Here is a 17,625-nt window from a genome sequence, read left to right on the forward strand (position 1 = left end):
TATTACAACTTGCTTCAAAATGTGTGGTAATATTCGATAAACAACATGCACTATTAATACCTTGTGAACAACACTTGTATAACAACATCGGTCAGAATTAACGTTGTGAGTAAAGGCCTCGAGTGGTGCCCAAACTAGGAGTAAATTATCACACTGAGGTATTTTGACCTTTTTAGTGTGTTAATTCGGTACTCTGCCAAATATATAGGCAAGTACATAATGAGTACCCAACTACTGTGAGTGGGCACTGGAGTTTTAAGTTTTCAATGATATACGAGTACTTGTGAGTACAGTTTTTCCTGCTTCCTCCACTGAAAACTAAGAGCCAGAACAGGCTAAGCGTGTCATCTGTTGCAACAGTGGCACTCTCCCCCACCAAGCCTGTGGAACCAGAGTTGAGTGAACAATAAAACTTGAACAGTAAATATGTTTCCATCAATCCTTTAATCTCAGTTGATGATCCAGGTAGTTATTTTCAAATCAGGTGAGGTGGAGGCCATTATGAAGGTAGCCTTGTGAAAATTTGGTAATGACTACCGGTAGAGACCAGGTGTGTGAGGCTCCACTACTATGGCGGCAGGGCGCGGGGGAGTCACCAGGTGGTTGGCCACTCTGGTCAAACCTCTGATCAAAGACAAAACGGATGAGATTCTTGGCGAGATTATTTGGAGCGCCGAAAGGGTTATCCACCTTCGGTCTCGTCCATGCTTACTAAGTGACGCATCTCTGAGAGCATCGCGGGGTTGTGGCACCAGGTGGTTGGCCACTCTGGTCAAACCTCTGATCAAAGACAAAACGGGTGAGATTCTTGGCGAGATTATTTGGAGCGCCGAAAGGGTGTTCCACCTTCGGTCTCGTCCATGCTTACTAAGTGACGCATCTCTGAGAGCATCGATGTTGTGGCACATGGTGGGTGCCAGTGTGGCACTCCACCGACAGGACCATGGGCTCCCGGTGTTGCTGCTGCTGCTAGTAAAGATGTGCCACAATTCCGTTTTCGGTAGCGGGTCTGACTGCATACTTGCCAGCGAGGTGTGTGGGCCGGCGCCCAGGATAGTTGTCTGTGTAGTGTCATTTCGATTGCATTAATGACAGTCGACGCTCGTGTACACTATACACACTGTCCACTGTCTGGAGGTTCCAGTAGATGCTTTATACTGTACTTTCGGCGTAGACCATCAACAAGTGAATGTCGTTGCTATCATCGACTAACGTCACTAGAGGGCAAACTTCAATGATTATTGCTATTGCTGTTGGTAACGTTTACGGTTTTTCAACAGAGGGGTTTGGTTACCAGTCACTGCCACACCAACAGGCGACGATGGTACAGTCAGTATCTACACCCAACACCGCTGAGGCCGGCGTGGGAGTCTTAGCGGTTTCACTTCTTGGAGACGCGTTGGTGATGCTGAGAATTTATTGATGAATTTGCGGCACCACAGTAAAGGTAGCCAGAAGGTGTACGGTAAATGTACGGCAGTAGTCCTTCACATATTACCGTAGAAATGTGAAGACCAAACAGCCGCTCTAAAGATAGGAGCAGATACTGGCGTTGAGAGTAAGGGTGAGATATACTTGAGATGGACGCAGTTGTTCTGAAGTTTAAGGTTATTATATGACAATGGTCACAAGGGTTCAGGGTGGAGGGTGTTGTTGACAACTAATGAGTGTTGGTGTTGGCAGGAGAACCATACCAACCCGTCTGGTAGGTGAGTGCCACTGCACTAAGTAACGTACAGAAGGTGCGCCACATAGCAAAGGCTAACAATGGTCCGTTGAAATATACTTGAGGGACAGGAAGACCATTAATTATATCACAATGAAAGTTTCCGTGGAGCCACTCACGCCTGATAAACGATCACAGGGTATTAGATGAAGCTTCAAGAGGCCGGTAGGGAGCCTCCAGGATGACCAGCCGCGGGTGGATGGTAACAGCCAACATCTTTACGCCAGATGTGCTGACTTACACCACATTTTATATCATCATTCTCACAATCATTCCAGTGACAGATGAGGCCAGCTGTCTTGGCAGCAGGTAAACATTTGGCGAGTAGCTTGTCAACAGCGGAGGTTGCGTCGTACTCTCCACTCTAGACTGACCACTGTAACTACCTTCCAGTGCCCCACAGCGCTCTACACGAGTTCCACGGGGACGTTGTGTATATCAAACACTTTTAATAATTACAGACTTTCGACTAACTGCACGTAGAGTCTTGAAATACACATAAATTCCTAAGAAACATCTGCTTGGGCCGGCGGTACGTCACTATTTATACAACCAGGGGCTGGCGTGCCCATATCACTAGCTATGCTCACCTGTAGTCACCTGCTGGGAGAAACTCCACCCGTAGGTGCCGGCACTACAGTGGCACTATCGTAATGGGTGCCACCTACGATGATGTCTTAGGAGCCGGGTGAATTAGTGGCACCCAGGAAGTTATAAGAGGGCGGCACCCGGTCCTGGCGGCACGCACTAGCCTAACACACTGGCGCCCTGGCACCGGGACCCCTGGCTCCGGCACTCACACACTCACCCAGCCTCACTCACCGCCAGGGGCACCGGCCAACACCACCCACACACACACACACTCCACTTTCACCACCACCTCTACTATACCTACCTAACTGCCTCTCTCTCCCTCTCTACCTACCTATCTATGCCTTCTTTCTAATTATCGTCTTGTTTGTCTTCCTTAGTGTCTATTTGTCTCCGTAAATGTTCGTCTTCCTCTCTGTCCGTGTCACCGTCTCCTAGTCTCCGTCTCCTATTCTTTTTCACTATCTCACTCACCCTGTCTATGGAACACGCTACCTCTATGGAACAAACACTCTCTAACACTCTCCCTTTATTTATCCTCCTCACACTCTCCATGGCTCACTATCACCTGTCGATCCGTCGCCCACTCTCACTCCTTTTCTCCTCACTACCACAGAACAATCTGAACCTAAATTAAGAGGCCTCTCACCACAGTCACACTCTCACCCGCCTGTCTGCCTGCCAACTTTTCCCACACACACACACACACTCTTCCAGCCAAGACCTCCACCGCTCCCACACACACTCTTAATTAACACGCACTCTCAACCAACAACTCCTCCGCCTACACATAAACAAACTCTTCTAACCGCCAGTGACTTCGCTTTTTTCACTCACACCCACACACTCTTCCACCAGGACCCCCACACCCTTCTACCAGGACCACCTCTGACCCCCCACCCCCATCCCCCCCCACACACAGACTTCCTCCCTTTTTAGTACACTTTTACAGCCCAGAGGTAAAACATTAACTTTTATTCGGATAACTGCTGAATTTCATTACGTTTTGTTTACCTTATCAATAAAATACCGAATTTATCTGAAAAAATAAGAGTCGATTAAGCGAAATTGGTTTTGGCTCCTCTAAAATTTTCCTCGGGGAATAATTAAATAAAAATCTCAATTAACACCATCAACAAATTTGAGTTTTTCTTATTATATTCATTTGTTATTTACTTGGCGGTAGAAGAGACCAGCGTTAGAGCCAGATAAATAAAGGACGTCTGTGAGGCCCAATCACTCAACTATTTCTGTCTTGCACCTGACCCACCTACCCACCACCACTACCCACCACCAACACAACTACCCACCACCAACCCCACCACTAATCCCCCACCACCACGATGCTTGGGAACGTGTAAACTCACCCCGGATGTTAGGACACGCCCTGATTTACACCCAACATGTCACTAATGCTAAAGTTATATCCCTCTCCTCCGCCCCTTGTGTTATACTGAGCGGGTCTGGAAGGTCAGAGATTAATTTTGCGTGACTGAGTTTGAGTTTTTTTTTTTTTAGTTTAACAAATTTATTGACAAAGCTTGTAGTACAGTTCGCCTAATCTGAGTAATTCAGTCAGGTCTTGACACTGAGGGTGGTGTCACTTCTCACTGCCACGCAGGACAGAGGTTCATACACAAAGAAATACATCATATTCATTAACAGTATATATAGGTCAGATTCATGTGGGTGATGTCACTGTTCACTGCCATGAGTGAGGAGTATGAAACCACACGAGGAAATAATAATAATAATAATAATAATAATAATAATAATAATAATAATAATAATAATAATAATAATAAAAATAATAAATGAAAATAATTATCAACTGTTCACCATTATCCGTTCAAGTGTACAGTATGTAAATGATACGAGGGAAAAAAATAAATATTGAAAACTCGTTACATTAAAAAAAAATCACATACCATTTTAGGAGAACCACGAAACATCCTCTCTTAAATAAATAAGGGGAAAAAATATACATATTCTTCGTTATCTACTGAAATATACCTGAATATATTTTTCCTCCCAACAAACTTACATTATTATTTACTTACATAATTAACTGTGTATCTAAAATCTTCCTCTGCTTCTCTGACGATACTTGATGCTAGTCACTATCTAAACATTATTCAAGCTCCCTTTTCCAGTACATGACTTCCTGACCCGCCCAGTGCATGTCGCGGGGTGGCTCAGGGGTGTACTGAACGACCGCTGCCCGTACCTATATCGCGGAGCACCATGTTAAAATTATCAGTAAATTTCACCCAAAACTCAAGGTCGGTTACAAATAAAAGTCGGCGTAACCTCCAGCGAACAAGAATACGTTCTTCCGCCTCCCTCCTCTAAAACCTCTTCCTTCTTCCCTTCATCCTCCTTCCCTCCCTTCCCCTTCCTACTTCAACCCTCCATCTCTTCCCCTCTTCAACCCTCCTACCCTTCTCGTCGATGCCTTCCAACCCTTCTTCCCCTCTTCATTGCCTCCTCCTCTTCCCTTCTCTCCAACCCCCCTTCCCCTCCCCATCACATTCCAACCCCTCCTCTCCAGCCTATACCCTCCCCCTCCTTCTCAATCCCCCCCAAGACTCCAACCTTCTCCCCCCCCTCCTCCTCACCTCCTTCCTCTCCCTCCTCATTGCCGTCCTGGACCATGTGTGTACTGTCTACTCTCCACTATTGCAATGGAAATTTTTTACGAGCCCACTGAGTCATATGTTGTTGACAGGTACAGTGTGTGTCAGAGGCTAGTTGTGCCAGGTAGGAAATAGACAGGTGAATATGTATGTAATAATAATAATAATAATAATAATAATAATAATAATAATAATAATAATAATAATAATAATAGACGGTTTATTAATAGAGTTGCAGCTGGTGGCTGAAAATATTCAGACTTACATTTGATTTAGACATAATGATATAATATGCATTGAATACATTTACAGGGCTGTACAGTACATAAATCAGGCGTTGTTTATTATTTTAACAATAGATGGGATGGTGCTGTTCTTATATCTATCGGTGCGGGCTCTTATGGGCTGAATTTTGTTGTAGTGGCGGACTGCGCCAGGTGGGTGGGGGGGCTGCCGGTGGCAGGAGATGGCGATGACGAGGGTGGTGCATTAGTTGGCTGCCAAACCTTTCCAGTGCTTGGTGGTGGAGGTCACTGAGGGATGGCATTTCCAGGGTGGAGAGAGCGTTGGTATGTATGTATGTATGTATGTATGTATAAAATGCCAACCCTACAGATGTACCACCCCCGTGCTGCCAATCCCTGCAGTTGTACCACCCCAGTGCTGCCAATTCCTGCAGTTGCACGATCCCAGTGCTGCCAACCCCTGCATTTGTACCGCCCTCAGTGCTGCCAACCCCTGCAGTTGTACCACACCAGTTCTGCTAACCCCTGAAGTTGTAACGCCCCAGTGCTGCCAACCATTGCAGTTGTACCGCCCCCAGTGCTGCCAATCCCTGTAGTAGTACCCCTCCAGTGCTGCCAATCCCTGTAGTTGTACCCCTCCAGTGCTGTTAACCATTGCAGTTGTACCGTCCCCAGTGCTGCCAACCCCTGCAGTTGTACCACCCCCAGTGCTGCTAACCCCTGCAGTTGTACCGCCCCCAGTGCTACCAACCAGGCATGGGGTGATTAAGTTTCAAATTTAACTAGTTTAGTTAATTTTCATTTTTTCCAATTAAGTTAACCTGATTTTTTTAACATTAACTAATCAAGTTAAGATTTTTTCGAGTAAGTTAAGTTAACCAGTCTATGTCAAATTTGCTTTGGGGAATTTTCACGTGGATTAAATAATTCAATAACTTGTAAATTATTTCCAGAAGAGTCAATGAATACTGTATTTTGAGTACCTGAATAGTGAGGCAGTCTGACACACTACTCCCTTGATATGAATAAGTCTTGAGATAAAATAATTAAGAAATCTTGACTTTTTTAATTTTTACTCAACAGTTTTTCACATGTAAATAATTTTATTATTTCAGTATGCAAAACCAAGTTAGACTTTCTTACATAAACAATTATATCACGATAAGATAAGAATTCTGCATATCAAATAAATAATAATCACTGAAGGTTGAAACTCAAACTGTTTCATCACCTACTTATTATACCTTATTATGCTAAATATATTGGATACTCAAGGGCCGATGTCTTATATATTATTTGTTATTTTTTCTAAGAAGTTAATTGGAAATTAATCGAAGTTAATCAATTAATTTGAAAAAAAAATTATTAAGTTAAGTTATTTCAAAAGTTAACTAGTTAAGCTAAGTTAATTAATTGCCCCATGCCTGGTATAAGTATTATATTACCTTAGATATTAAATAAGGTTTTCACTTGGTTTATACAGTGAGTAGCTACCACTTTGTCCCGACCTGAGACAGTCTTCCCAGAGCGCCAGACGTCCAGCTTTTTTGTTAAATTTCTGGTTATCGTCTTTGTTAGTGTTTACTGTTATTGTTTACTCATGGACTTTCCCTCGTATGTCTCAACACTCAGAAAAATGCCAATGAAATACTTTGATCAGTAAAGGTAGAAACATACAGTAGTGTTGCAGAGTTGCGGGTGAGTCGAGCCACCGTCCAAGGCTCGAGTACTTGGAACCATTATTGACCTATTATGTTCATAAACGACATAGATATCGGCATAGACAGCAACATAAGTAAATTTGCTGATGACACTAAAATAGGACGTGTTATTAAATCTGACGAGGACTCGGCAAAACTACAGGAAGATCTAAACAAATTTTTCGAATGGTATGAAAAATGGCAGATGAAATTCAACGTCGACAAATGTAAGTACTCAGTATAGGAGATGTAAACAGGGAAACCAGATACCAGATGAACAACGATGCCATAGAGAAATCCGACTGCGAGAGAGATTTAGGAGTAATGATAAGTAGAAACCTTAAACCAAGTAAACAATGTGTTTTTGCTCGTAACAAGGCTAATAAAGTACTTGGGTTCATACAAAGGAGTGTTAGTTACAAGACTAGCGAGGTCATCCTAAAACTGTATCTTGCTCTTGTGAGACCACACCTGGACTACGCAGTTCAGTTCTGGTCACCGTATTACAGAATGGATATAGAATCCTTGGAAAGAATTCAGAGGAGAATGACAAGACTTATCCCGGGCATTAGGAACCTTGAGTATAGAGACAGGTTAAAGCATCTTAATTTGCACTCCCTCGAGAGACGTAGAGCGAGGGGCGACCTGATAGAGGTGTATAAGTGGAAGGCAGGGCTAAACAAAGGGGACATTACAAAGGTACTCAAACTATCCAACCAGGAGCGAAATCGTAACAATGGTTTTAAATTAGATAAATTTAGATTTAGGCGTGAAATAGGTAAACACTGGTTTGGAAACAGAGTAGTGGATGAATGGAACAAGTTACCAAATATCATTATTAACTCGAATACGCTGAATAACTTCAAACATAGGTTGGATGCTTATATGAGCAATAGGGGTTGGGTGTAAACGGACTGCCCAGTATGGGCCAATAGGCCCGCTGCAGTTTCCATTCTTATGTTCTTATCTGTGGCATCATGTCCAACTCCTCTATCTGGACTGTCAGGTGTAAATTACAAGCCTGGTATGATATGTGTCGAGAAGTCAGCAACCGTAAGTGTGTGAGGCGTGGCAGGTGTGTTACAAGCCTGGTATGATATGTGTCGAGAAGTCAGCAACCGTAAGTGTGTGAGACGGGCAGGTGTGTTACAAGCCTGGTATGATATGTGTCGAGAAGTCAGCAACCGTAAGTGTGTGAGGCGTGGCAGGTGTGTTACAAGCCTGGTATGATATGTGCCGAGAAGTCAGCAACCGTAAGTGTGTGAGGCGTGGCAGGTGTGTTACAAGCCGGGTATGGTACTTGAGGCAGCCATGAGCTGTACAGTAGTTCTCTAAATAAGGAAACAAAATACTGTACGGTGTTTAATTTAGGTGTGTAACAATTATCTGCAATCGAAAGTTACTCCTTGGCTAACTTGTTCGACACAGCTACTCCAGCATGCGTCACGGCATACACCACCCATCATGCACTTGACAGGTCTATTGTCACTGTGGGGAGTGCGCGCGCAATTCCCCCGGGAAAGTGAAGGTCAGGATGCGCACGGCGGTGGTGGCCCCGTGAGAGTGGCGCCGACCCTGCTCTTCCGGGGCCTCGCTGCTGGTGTCAGGGGTCCGGGGATGTCAGGGGCAGGTCGTACGATATTTTCTTATGTTATGTTATGTCACTATTTGTAATGATTTTCTGAGACACAGGTAATACTTAGATAAATTAAAGTGAACTTATGTGGTACCATTCATCTCAGTAAATCTATAACAGAAAGAAAAATCTTAACCAAACAACTGGTTGGTATGTAAACACTCGGGGCAGGAAACATGAGTGGTGTTTTGTCTGCGTCCACTCACGGCTCTTAACCTCATGTGCAAAATAAGTAAATTCATCTTAAAGTAAAAAAAAAAACGCAATTAATGAACCCAGAAAGTTATTGGTAGTCACTGTAATCCAGAAGGTCAGAGTTATAATTCTCTCCAGCATGACACAGGCTTCAGGGCCTCACAGTACACGGAACTTGGCGCTGAAACATTACCACTGAAACAGACAAGTTCAACCTTCTGTCAGGGACGCACCCAACGCCAGCCATTGTGCGTCTTTTCCCTACTGACAATGAACGTGATGGCAGACTTTACATCTCGAGGCTACAGCAGTCTGGTGGTGGTGCGCTGACAGTAGATGATAACCACAACACGGGGCAGTTAAGGGAGCCAGGAACGACCTACAGTACATACGATGCAACACTGGGTAGCGCTGGTGTGTGTACAAGGTTAGGTTAGGGTGTGGTCATGAACTAACACGGAACACAGGCTGGCTCGGTACAATACCTCACATAGTCTCATACTTATTATCATCCATTTTTTTTTTAGTCTACATACTTTGTCTATTTCTATCCTCCTGTTATTATTATTTTTTTCGTGGTTCTCAAGACAACTTTTTGCTTAGAATTCCCGGTAACTGTACCCAATGACTCCTTGAGCAATGATTTATAGGAATGCTTAGAGCAGCTGACACTACGGGAACGATTTATTCCTTTAACTGAACATGCTTAGGATCCTGGATATCGCACTGTTACACACACACACACACACACACACACACACACACACACACACACACAACCTCCAGTGCCCAACACCATGGATTAACTGCACCAGATAACACCCTGGAATCGACAGAAAGTATTGAATGGATAAAACTCAAGAGGAAAGTAGAGGAAAGTGAGCAGGTGGTGGGCGTGGGAGCGAGCGAGTGCACGTGTGGATGTGGGTCAGGGGCGGGAGGTGGACGGGCCAGGTCGTCGTCAGAGGAGACTCACTGGAGATCACCACCTCCACCTCCCCCCCTCCCCAACACCTCGTCCCTCCCCATGGGTGGTAAGGATTTCCTCCACTCCCCATTCCAACTCTCGTTCTTCCCTAAGCTCCCTCTCACTTTCTGTTCCAACATTCCCTCTCACTTTGTTCCAACATTCCCTCTCCCTTCCTGTTCCAACACTCCTCCCTCTCTCTCTCTCTCTCTCTCTCCGTCACACATTCCCCCCCTTCTCTTGTTCTACACGCTATATAAAAGTATCAATTAATCTCCATAAGTTTTTTCCCTCCTTAATAGAAATAATTTTTTTTAAAGGCCTTCCTGGTCTTGGTAAAATCAACTCACTCCATACCACTGCTTCTATACCTGAGTCAGTATGAACTTGAACGACGATTTTACCAATACCCAACTATTTATCTATCTATCTATCTATCTATCCATCTATCTATCCATCTATCTTCCCCAAATTTAAGAATACCTCATCCCTTCCTACAGCATAAGCCAAAATTGCATCTCTCTCTCTCTCTCTCTCTCTCTCTCTCACTCTCTCAGTAAACACCATTAACACCCTAAACTCGTCAAGGTAAATCTCACCCACACAGAGGAGTAAGTCTTTCCAGGTGTGTGTGTGTGTGTGTGTGTGTTGTCATGACGTCCTCTCCTCCCTCCCCTCCCTTTACCTTCCCTTCCCGTCCTCTTACCCTCCTTTCCCACCCTCTTACCCTCCCATCCCGTCCTCTAACCTCCCTTCCCACCTATACCCTCTCTTCTCTACCTTCCATTCCCTTCCCGCCCTTTATCCCCCCCTTCCCGCCGCTTCATGGATCACTTTCCCTCCCTCGCCCTGTGATCTCTTCAATTCTCCTTTCTCTACACTTCGTAATTATCCTTACCTTCACTTTTACCTTAACGTGGCCTCTGTCCCAGTCTCCGGCCCCTCACTATCATGTCCTCCTCCTCTCTCTCACCATCATTACCTTCTATCATCAAACCTTCCCTCTCCTCCTCCCTCACCATCAAACTCTCCTTCCCCTCCTCCCTCACCATCAAACTCTCCTTCCCCTCCTCTCTCACCATCAAACTCTCCCTCCTCTCCTCCCTCACCATCACACTTTCCCTCCTCCTCCTCCCTCACCATCAAACTCTCCCTCCTCTCCTCCCTCACCATCACACTCTCCCTCCTCCTCCTCCCTCACCATCACACTCTCCCTCCTCCTCCCCTCAAGACAACCATCTCTCCTTCACGGGCGCCAAACTTTGTATGTGTCCTTGGAAGTTGTTTGTTCAGCCTCCCAGCTCTGGTCTTTACTGTCAACCTGGTGAAGGGGAGGTAGCAGCCAACATGACTTTAGCGAAATGTAGTCGTAAGGGGGCCCCGGCCGGCCACTTCACTGTTACATGTGCCAAAATAAAGTTACGTGGTGGAGCAGATGGCCGTACCATAGTCCGAACGTGTCCCTCCAGAGTTTATTTTCTTTCTTTTTTGTTTATTTAACAACTCTTTCACTCTCCGCGGTAGACGACGGATGGGAACAAATAACTTGAGAACAATGCTACAGTCACGATTGTTGCTCCTCACAGCACAAGCTGGAAGATCTAGCAAACACTGCTAAATAAATACGTCACTTCCGGGAACGTGAGTTACAGGAATTTCGCGGGTACAGCTACCGAAAAGATCCTCGACTTCCGTTACAGAGCGCGTCGTACAGTCTCGCAAAACGGCTAACACAGACAGACCTGCGATTTCTGGGAGAGTTCGCGAGGCTGGGTGGACGGAGGCGGCGACCCATGTGTCACCTGTGAGTGAATCCCCAGGTGGTAATGAGGTCAGCAGGTGACGATAAAAGCGACCTTCCTCGGCACTCTTTCCTTCCTTATCCTCCCAACACCTTAGTGAAGGAGTGAAAGCGGAATGGTGAGACACAGAGAGGAAGGAGGAATGGAAAGCCACAATAACCGAGGCCGAATGGATGGATACTGTACAGTGAAGAACGAAGGGAATACTTTTTTCCGGCACTTTGGAAACACTGGCTGTCAAGGCTGTTATATTGTTGTCTCCTCCAGCAGCGAGTGCCCCCCCCCCTCCCCCGTCAGTGGTACTGTAGCTTTTTTTTACGGGGATTAGCCCACCCAGGCACAGGTCACTGACCCACATTGGGGCCTGGGGGGGATAATAATAATAATAATAATAATAATAATAATAATAATAATAATAATAATAATAATAATAACAATAATAATAATAATAATAATAATAATAATAACAAAAATAATAACAATAATAATAATAACAATAATAACAATAACAATAATAATAATAATAATAATAATAATAATAAAGAACCATAAAGAAATACAAAATGAAAAAAAAAATCAAGTGAGAAACAATATATGTATGTTGTGTTGTCAATAGTAAGAGAAACAATTGAGACCCTGCAATTGTGTGTAAATGAGGCAGAAAGTCAGATCAGCAACCTGGGACTTGGTCACAGTTTTCGTAATGCCATGTGGCAGCAGGGTCTACCACAGACAACACATTATGCTTCCAATATCTTCCCAGGTCACGCTGCACAGAGGAGCTCCAGAATCAAGTCTATTAGCGTGTGTTGAGGAATGACACGATACTGCCTTTTTTATTTGAGCCGCTGGTAAACTTAACACTATATTTTCAGCACCCCGCACCCGAGTAAAACTGAGACGAAGGTAAACGAGTTTGACCCTGGCATGGTTAAAACAGCTGTAGTGGGGCACTGTTTAGATATGCTTAACTCTAGCACACTGCTAAGTAGGCGAAGATAGACCAGTTTTACATGTGTGTGTGTGTGTTTAAGAAGGTAAAAGTGAAGACAGCTTAACCCTTGGGGCACTATATTACATTATACGCTAGACTAGTAGGTGACCCTGAGCTACTGAAATAACCAATAGGTTGTGGTACATACGACCCGACCACTGAGAGCCACACTGACCCTCATACACCCCAGGTAATGAGAGAGAGAATGACTCACCTTAGTAAACATAGGGGTCAGTGTGTAGGCTCTCGCGCACGCACGCACACACACACACACACACACACACGAGATGACCATATTTGCGTATCCTTTAATTTTCAGAGTGAACGTCTTAAGCTTCAAGGCAAATATTGTGTTTTTTTTAATATATCACAATTAAAAAAAAACATTAATTTCTCCCCCACACTTCAATTCTTACGTCAATTCCTCCCACAACTTCAATTCTCCTCACACACCTCAAATTACCTCAATTTTACCCTCAAACTTCAATTCCTCACAACATCAATTCCTCACAACGTCAATTCCTCCTCACAACGTCAATTTCTCCTCACAACGTCAATTTCTCCTCAAACTTCAATTTCTCCTCACAACGTCAATTTCTCCCTCAAACTTCAATTCTCCTCACAACGTCAATTTCCCTCACAACGTCAATTTCTCCCTCAACTTCAATTCTCCTCACAACGTCAATTCCTCCCTCACAACGTCAATTCTCCTCACAACTTCAATTCTCCCCTCAATCAATTCTCCTCAAACTTCCATTTCTCCTCACAACGTCAATTCTCCCTCACAACGTCAATTTCTCTCACAACTTCAATTCCTCCTCACAACGTCAATTTCTCCTCAAACTTCAATTCTCCTCACAACGTCAATTTCCTCAAACTTCAATTCCTCCTCACAACTTCAATTCCTCCCCAACTTCAATTCCTCCTCATCAATTCCTCCTCACACGTCAATCCCCTCCAACGTCAATTCTCCTCAAACGTCAATTCCTCCTCACAACATCAATTCCTCCCTCACAACGTCAATTCCTCCTCACAACCCCATTCCTCCCTCACAACTTCAATTTTTCCCTCACAACGTCAATTCCTCCCTCACAACGTCAATTCCTCCCTCACAACGTCAATTCCTCCCTCACAACGTCAATTCCTCCCTCACAACGTCAATTCCTCCCTCACAACGCCAATTCCTCCCCCACACTATAAATTTCATCATCATGTTTTTCAATATTTTCTGCTCACCAACATTAATCCATGACATCATCGATTGTTCCAGCTCCACACGGTAATTCTCCTCACCGTGTTAACTGTGTGAAACAACAAGGGATAAACTGCTCAAGGTGGTCCACTTCTCCTCACTGCGCCACAACACAGGAGAAACATCCACGAGGCCAAAACAGGTGGAGGAGCTTCTTGTTCTTGTGGTGGCGAGGTTATCTGTTGTCCACACCAAGCGGAGGTTTATATTGTTTGGGTAATTGGTTGAGTTTGTTGTGGCTATGAATGTATAGGGATGGATGGATGGATGGATGGATAGGTGGAAGGAAGGGTATATTCACAGACATAAGGAAGGATTGATGGATAGATGGATGGATAGGTGGAAGGAAGGGTATATTCACAGACGTACGGAAGGATTGATGGATAGATAGATGGATGAGATTGCTTGTATCCCTATGTCACCTTCTTGGAACAACGGGGAACAGGAAGGACTTAAATAAATAAATAAATAAATAGAGAGTAGAGGTTTGAATATAATGTAAACAAAAATAAAAAAAACAAACTGAATCAGATTACGAAAAGAGTGACTGAGTTGACCGTAAGTCGGACACACACTATATCCTCTTCTCTCTCTTCCTCCTCCTCCTCCCCCTCTTCCTGCTCCTCCTTCTTCTCCCTTCTTCTCCTCCCCCCTCTTCTCTAATCATTTCCTCAACACAGACAGTCGGATCATGTTCATTATTTAACTCCTCCGAGCTCTCAGGGTTGCGAGAGAGAGAGAGAGAGAGAGAGAGAGAGAGAGAGAGAGAGAGAGAGAGAGTCCGCCCCTTCAAGAGTGATCACGTATACACAGACTCACAGACTATGTACAGGACCCCGCGGGCACAACGAGGCTCCCCAATATCTCCACACCTCTGAGCGACTCGGAACACCGGTGGAGATGATGATGATGATGATGATGATGATGATGATGATGATGTGATACTTGAGTAATGTTTGAATCAGTGAAAGAATTATAATTAATATAACGAAGTGAAAAACTAATAGTGAATTTGTTCTTAAGTTGTTGTGTTTTTGTAGTAATTTTGAGAGGATTATTGATGTGGTGGTGGTTGATGTGGTAGTGGTTGTAGTGGTGGTTAATGTGATAGTGGTGGTTGGTGTAATGGTGGTATTGGTTGATGTGGTGATGGTAGTGGTTGATGTGGTGATGGTAGTGGTTGATGTGGTGGTGGTAGTGGTGGCGCATGTGGTGGCGCATGTGGTGGTAGTGGTGGCGCATGTGGTGGTAGCAGCGGTAAAAGGTGGAGGGGTCGGCCAGAACTAGTGCATGACTCACACACACACAGACCAGTCCCGGTAATATTATACACAGTGACCATACCCAGCATCCCAATCAGCCACCAGCATTACCCCGCCACTTATTCCCAGGTCTTAGGTACTGCCATTACTTACATAAACAACTCTTTTAGATGACCCTACTACTACCACCACCACGACTATTACCACCATCACTACCACTACCACCACTAATACTACCACTATTACCACCACCACTACGACTATTACCACCATCATTACCATTGCCACTACCACCACTAATACTACCAATATTACCACCACCACTTCGACTATTACCACCATCACTACCACTACCACCACTAATACTACCACTATTACCACCACCACTACGACTATTACCACCATCACTAATTGATGACTATTACCACTATCACTACCACTACCACCATTAATACTACTACACTACCACCACACGTATTCTCAAAGATATCAAATGATCAATTCTTTTTCTAAACGGGATAACAGAAAGCCTTGTTTATCAGAGCAGTCTCAGTGTAATTTCGACGCCATCTTTATGTCATGATAGAACAGAACCAGATGTTATAATGTTCTTCAGTGTCAGAGTAAGGAGTGAAGGGCAGCTTAGCACAGAGACAGTGGCGACAGCCTTCACACTACTGGACGACTACTTGGCCGAAATGATATACACACTGCAATTGTCTCCCGTGGTACTGCTCACGAGGTATGCTCTCACATGGTATTGCTCACATGGTATTGCTCACATGGTATTGCTCACATGGTACTGCTCACATGGTATTGCTCACATGGTACTGCTCACATGGTATGCCTATATGGTATTGCACACATGGTATTGCTCACATGATACTGCCTACATGGTATTGTCACATGGTGTTGCTCACATGGTATTATGTTTCACATGATATTACCACATGATACTGTTCACATGATATGCTCACATGGTACTGCTCACATGGCATGCCCACATGATACTGCTCACATGGTATTGCTCACATGGTATTGCTCACATGGTATTGTTCACATGATACTGTTTCCATGATATGTTTTACATGGTACTGCTCATGGTATGTTTTACATGGTACTGCTCACATGGTATTGCTCACATGGTATTGCTCACATGATACTGCTCACATGATATTGCCTCACATGGTACTATGTTTCACATGGTATTGCTCACATGGTACTGCTCACATGGTACTGCTCACGAGGTATTGCTCACATGGTATTGCTCACATGGTAGGTATTGCTCACATGGTATTGCTCACATGGTACTGCTCACATGGTATTGCTCACATGGTACTGCTCACATGGTACTGCTCACATGGTATTGCTCACATGATACTGCTCACATGATACTGCTCACATGATATTGCTCACATGGTACTGCTCACATGATATTGCTCACATGGTACTGCTCACGTGGTATTGCTCGCCTGGTATTGATCACATGGCACAGCTCCTACAGTACAGCCGCCACGGTACAGACGCCACGGTACAGCCGCCACGGTACAGCCGCCACGTCTCACCAACAATTGTCTCAGTGTGCAGGATAAACAGATGGGCCGTCACTGGTCATATTATTAAACACACGCATATACCAGAACCAAGCTGCCCACACCAACACTTGATGTACGATCATTGGGTAAAAAAAAATATAAAAAAAGAGAAAGAAAAAAATAAGGCAGGCAGGACCTTGGGAGCATCGTAAACTCCCTCGAGAGAAATCAGATTTCAATGCCTCGACCCGACCACTCTGCTGCTCTCAACACACTTCAAGGTTTGCCCATAATTGGCTAAGTCATTATATACATTATCATTATCTATATGCATGCGAAAGAAAATAATAAAAACAATACAATAAAAACAAAACAATACTATAATGTAAATTTATGAAGTTTCTCTCTTAAATACAAGAGTCACTGATATATAATCTTGTAAAGAATTTAAACGACAATAAAATCGTAAACACATGAACTATCTCTCTTTGTGCTTTGAAGTGTAAAATGCGCCCACAATGTTTCACTTGTTAGTCTCAGCAGCGTGGGTACAACAATTTAGTTTTTTCTTCCTGTATCATGAATAAACGTCACTTCTATACTGGCTCGCGTTCTCGGGTCCCGCTCAGGTACTATGACGCACCGCGTAGGTACGCCAAGCCAGTCTGCCCCGGAGTGAGAAGTACCGCCTGTTTGTAGCTGCACCGTGATTCACCTCTCATAGTGTCTTCTCTGTACAGAACCATTACATTAACCACATCACCTCTAACTCCTCACGAGATTCCCACAATATTTTTCTCCTGACTGGGGCTGAAAATAATGCACTTGGTTACGGTCGAGTCTCAGAGCAACGGTATTACATCATTTTGGCAGATAACTTGTGTGATAATTTTCAGTGAGACAGATACCCACATTCTTTCTCTTCTACTCAGAGGATGAAAATCATGTCCTAGGTTGTCATTTATCTGCAGGTGGGGGGAAGGAGGACCCTGAACAGCGAGGAGCCAACAGACAGAAGGTATTACTCGTGGTAGCTAATAACTACATGTCTGCTGTTCTCTGGAGTTAGTAGTAATAATCGCAG

At 44.2% G+C, this 17,625-nt stretch overlaps 1 protein-coding gene across 16 annotated transcripts in view; it reads right to left on the minus strand.

Moving 5' to 3' along the window:
* Positions 1-17,625, minus strand: part of LOC121872991 (proline-rich protein 36-like) — a 139,204-nt gene that overhangs the window by 62,994 nt on the left and 58,585 nt on the right. The window contains exon 1 of one of the 16 annotated variants that reach the window (XM_042376198.1): positions 2,317-2,932. The exons of the other annotated variants lie outside the window; for them this stretch is intronic. The gene's annotated coding sequence lies outside the window, so the exon portion shown is untranslated. Of the gene's footprint in view, positions 1-2,316; positions 2,933-17,625 lie in introns of those variants that run through there. 16 annotated transcript variants of the gene reach the window in all.

The sequence above is a fragment of the Homarus americanus genome, unplaced genomic scaffold, assembly GCF_018991925.1.
Source record: "Homarus americanus isolate GMGI-L3 unplaced genomic scaffold, GMGI_Hamer_2.0 scaffold11022, whole genome shotgun sequence".
NCBI classification, from domain to species: domain Eukaryota; kingdom Metazoa; phylum Arthropoda; class Malacostraca; order Decapoda; family Nephropidae; genus Homarus; species Homarus americanus.